Here is a 5,058-nt window from a genome sequence, read left to right as displayed (position 1 = left end):
TGAGGGTCACTATGTAATTCTAGCTGGGATTAAAGGTGTGTAACACCACCACCTGGCTTAATCTGTATTTTTAATTACACATTACATTTTAAAATGAGACGCATAAGCATAATAACCAAAACAAGAGTAGAAACATACATGCAGTATTACAAAATTAACTTCAAATTTGTATCAATATATAAAATCTCATACCAATATAAAATATTTAAGACTGGTAGTTGTATTTGGTTTAAAAATAGATTCAATAATCTATCCTTTTATTCTATTATTTTTATATTCTCCCTTTTTCTTTTCAGAATGGAATCTTGAATCTAATCTCTGTTGGTCAGCTTTTTTTTCTGACCATTACCAATAACAACTTGTAATCAACCCCCCTAAAATTATAACAAACATCCATAGCCAATATTTTGTGAATGTGGAGGTTGTTTTCTGTAGACTGCTTCCTGTTTTCTTGGGGCACTATTAATCTTTGAGGGAACTTTGAGAAAATCAGGATAATTGTTAAGTCTTGGCTGGAGTAGTCTGTGAGGCTGGATCATCTTAGTCAGCAGCTTTGAAGCTGTATTGCATGCTAGACCACTTTGGTCCATCTATTTTTATTGGTGTCTGTTCCCCTTGTTTTGAAAATATATAGACTTTTAATGGTAACATCCATATCTGTATCAATATAAATATGGATTGTCCATTGTACACAAGTCAACCAAAGATGATTTTTTGTTTTGCATTTGAGCAGGTAAAATATACATCATGTGCCTTGTTCTTTTAGGTTTATTTCTTCATGCCTGCAGTCAGGATTTCAGGGGATCTTCCTCGATCAAACCTGATTGTTTTTAACCTGGAATGAATCCACAGCCTCTCATTTCCTGTGGAAATAAAAGCATAATTTCCCCTCCAAAGTAACATATCTTTTGACTTAAAATTTGAAGTCAAGATATTTTTAAGATATATAAGTTAGTTGAATCTAGCACTTTCCATAATCCAATGTCTCTTAGCAGTCAAAAAAATTAAAACACAACACAATAGCATATAGGATCCATACTCTCTGTGTATTTCCTATCTTTTTTTTTAAGATTTATTTATTTATTATGTATACAGTGTTCTGTCTGCACGTATCTCTGCAGGCCAGAAGAGGACACCAGATCTCATTACAGATGGTTGTGAGCCACCATGTGGTTGCTGGGAATTGAACTCAGGACCTTTGGAAGAGCAAGCAGTGCTCTTAACCTCTGAGCCACCTCTCCAGCCCGATATTTCCTATTTTTATGTGACTTGTTATATTTTTTTAATTACTGTATTCCTTTTTAAAGGACTTTCTCTACACTTTATCTTTTCTATCCCAAGGGTATGCATATTTTAAAACATGCTGTTATCCATTTAGAAGTCTTCTTCATCTGAATCTGTCTTTACTGTGTATCTGTAACCTTTTCTGTCTGCAAAAACCCTAAACCTGCCATGCAGTATGCTGCTGGGAGATACCTCTCTGTACCGTGCCCCGTGTGATGGGAACCCACCATGTGGCTTAGCTCATGGTGTGCTGGCCATTGCCAGGAGCTTTGTCACTGTACTGCAGCAGGTATGAGAGACACAAGACTAGGAAGTCATGACTGGCTCCATTTCTGTGTGTTTAGAACCTTTTTTAAAGCTCGCTCAGGCTTTATGTGGAGGAACATGGCCCTGGAAGTTGGGTGCCATTTATAGGCAGAGTTTTCCTCTCCCGACCCCCTGATCCCAGATAATCAACATGGAGACTTAAGATTACTTATAAATGTCAGCCAATAGCTCAGGCTTATTACTAACTAGCTTACATTTTAAGTTAACCCATGTACCTTAATTATGCTCGCAATGTGGCGGTACTTTTATTAGCATGTCGCCTACATCTCCTGCTCCCTCTGCATCGGGCTGGCAACTCCTCTGACTCCACCCTTTCTCTTCCCAGCATTCTCAGTTTGGCTCTCCTACATAAGCTTATCCTGTTCAGCTATTGGCCAGTCATCTTTTTTTTTTTTTTTTTTTTGGTTTTTCGAGACAGGGTTTCTCTGTGTAGCTTTGTGCCTTTCCTGGAACTCACTTGGTAGCCCAGGCTGGCCTCGAACTCACAGAGATCCACCTGGCTCTGCCTCCCGAGTGCTGGGATTAAAGGCGTGCGCCACCACCGCCCGGCCAGTCATCTTCTTTATTAAACCAATCACAGTGACAAATCTTCATAGTGTACAGAATGGTTACTCGACAGCAAGACTATCTCTGCAGACTGAAGGAAATACCAAAGACCTGCTGTGTTGTGGATTATTAGCTTGGGATGTGTTACATTTGTTTATGCTGTGCAATATTTATTTAATGATGCAAAGATGTGTTGCATTTTTTTATGCTGTATTTGTTTAACTCTGTGAAGCTATGTTACTTTGTCTCCATAAAACACCTTATTGGTATAATAAAGAGCTGAATGTCCAACAGCTAGGCAGGAGAAAGGATAGGCAGGGCTGGAAGACAGAGAGAATGAATTGGAGGAGAAATCTGAGAAGAAGTCAAGGAGCAAGAAAAGGAGAGGAGAACTCCAGGGGCCAGCCACTCAGCTACACAGTAAGATGTGGAGTAAGAAGTAAAGAAAGGTATATAGAAACAGAGAAAGATAAAAGCTCAGAGGCAAAGGTAGATGGCATAATTTAAGTTAAAAAAGCTGGTTAGAAACAAGCCAAGCTAAGGCCAGGCATTCCTAAGAAAGAATATGCCTCTATGTCATTTATTTAGGAGCTGGATGGTGGGCCCCCAAAAAGCAAGAGTAAAAAACAAAAGAAACTACAGAGATCTTTTCTGGAAAAAAAAAAAGAAAGCATAGCAATGTAGAGAAGATAGGACTTTGGTGAGAAAGGCATGAACAGGTATAGTGCGTTCTCGATGCTCTGTAGTCATTACCCCTATCTTAGCCAGAGTTAATAAAGGCTGTACAGATGATCAATGAGGATGTCACCTAGAAAATGATGTGTATAGGTACTGTTGTAGATGTAACAGTCTTATTAAATAAGAAACACAGAGCCAAATGCAGAGTCAAAAGACTAAGAGGTCAGATCACCTTCTTTTTTTTTTTTTTTTTTTTTTTTTTTTTTTTTTTTTTCAGATAAAATATTATAGGTTTATTTAAAACTTATTTCTCACCTTGAGTATGCAAAATACAAACTCCACAAAATGTTCATTTTTTTACTTTGTAGTTTACAAATATACAAAATAGAAGTTTGCTTAAATTTATATTACATATTTATTAAGGCAAGGAACTATATAGAAAAACACATCTGTTCTGCTTAAAGGCATACTTGGGAATAAACCATTGTACATTGTGACCTCCTCGGCCTCAGTTTCATCCTCGTCCTCCCCGGCGAGCAGCGGCCCTGCCAGCGCGCCCTCCACCTGCAGCTTCAGCTACCCGATCCGGGCCGGAGGTGACCCGGGCGTGGCTGCCGGCAACACAGGCGGAGGGCTCCTCTACCCCCGAGAGTCTGCGCCACCTCCCACGGCCCCCTTCAACCTGGCGGACATCAATGACGTGAGCCCTTCGGGCGGCTTCGTGGCCGAGCTCCTGCGGCCCGAGTTGGACCCTGTGTACATTCCGCCACAGCAACCTCAGCCGCCAGGTGGCGGGCTGATGGGCAAGTTTGTGCTGAAGGCGTCGCTGAGCACCCCTGGCAGCGAGTACAGCAGCCCGACGGTCATCAGTGTTAGCAAAGGCAGCCCGGACGGCAGCCACCCTGTGGTGGTGGCGCCCTACAGTGGTGGCCCGCCGCGCATGTGCCCAAGATTAAGCAAGAGTCCGTCTCCTCCTGCACACAATCAACCTTCTTAACCTTAAAACCACCTTCTTAACCTTCCTGCCACTGCCGTTCTTCCCCTCAGAAAGAGGCCTACTTCCTGTGTGTCTGTCTTTTTATTGACTTTCTGTTCTGCCTTCTTATTGGTTGTAAACCCAACCACATGACCTCCTCGTCACTGCCTATCTATACAGACCTCTAGGTCTCTATGGTTGGTATTGAGATTAAAGGTGTGTGTCTCCATGCTGGTTGTATTCCTGAACACACAGAGATCTGCCTGTCATGTGATCAGGATTAAAGGTGTATGCCACCACCACCCAGCTTCTGCTATGGCTTGCTATTAGCTCTGACCCCCAGGCAACTATATTTAAACATACAAGTAAAATCACATTTCAGTACAAATAAAATATCACCATAGCTCCTGTAGTCATTACCCCTATCTTAGCCAGAATTAATAAAGGCCATTAATAAATGGTCAATGAGGATGTCACCTAGAAAATGACATGTACAGGCACTGTTTATTATATTACCAATGCACCTGGCTACTGTTCTTGTCAATTCGTGATGACATATCCAGGCCTGGCTAGTGGAAGGGAAGTTCCTATTCATCCCAACCATTATATGACAATTTGGCTCTGAGTGACTTTGAATCTGAGCATTTCTAGAAAATATGGAAGCCTTGTTCACCTCTCAGTGTGGTCCTCTAACCAGAGAATCACTAACTGATAGGCACTAGGCAGGTTGAAAATATTGGAGGAAGATCATATATTTCTGCTAAGCTAGGGCCCTTCTATAGTTTCTCATGTAAACAGTGAAGGTAAACAGTGAAAATAAATACATTCTCTACTGTTAGTTACATGAGTAACCAACACAAACCTCATGCTACCTGAGTTCACTCATGTTGCTCACTCTTCTGCCATTTAATAGACACCACAGAGAAATTCTGTAGTGCATCCATTTCCTTGAGGGCAAGTTGTGTGTGTGTGTGTGTGTGTGTGTGTGTGTGTGTGTGTGTGTGTGTGTAGGGAAAACATTTACTTTGTAGTTGGCCATCATGAAGTAAAGTACAGTGGCATTTAAAATAACCCAGGCTGTAGTCTTGGACTTATATGAGCTGACTTGCCTAGATAGCAGCTGTTGGATGTCACAGTATGATGAGTTCACAATGAACGTTCTATGACATGCTGCTGACATGTACTTAGATACGTTCGCACCTCAGTGCAGAGTGCCAGTATACACTGAGTTGTGGCTGTTTACGCTT

General features: G+C 41.3%; 1 pseudogene; it reads left to right on the top strand.

The window, feature by feature from the left end:
* The first annotated feature begins 1,512 nt into the window (after nt 1-1,512).
* Nucleotides 1,513-3,852, top strand: LOC114687897 (annotated as a pseudogene).
* The last annotated feature ends 1,206 nt before the right edge of the window (nt 3,853-5,058 follow it).

The sequence above is a fragment of the Peromyscus leucopus genome, chromosome 12 (assembly GCF_004664715.2).
Source record: "Peromyscus leucopus breed LL Stock chromosome 12, UCI_PerLeu_2.1, whole genome shotgun sequence".
Taxonomy (NCBI): Eukaryota; Metazoa; Chordata; class Mammalia; order Rodentia; family Cricetidae; genus Peromyscus; species Peromyscus leucopus.
The sequence above is the reverse complement of the archived record's forward strand: the minus strand, read 5'-3'. Positions and strand labels throughout refer to the sequence as shown.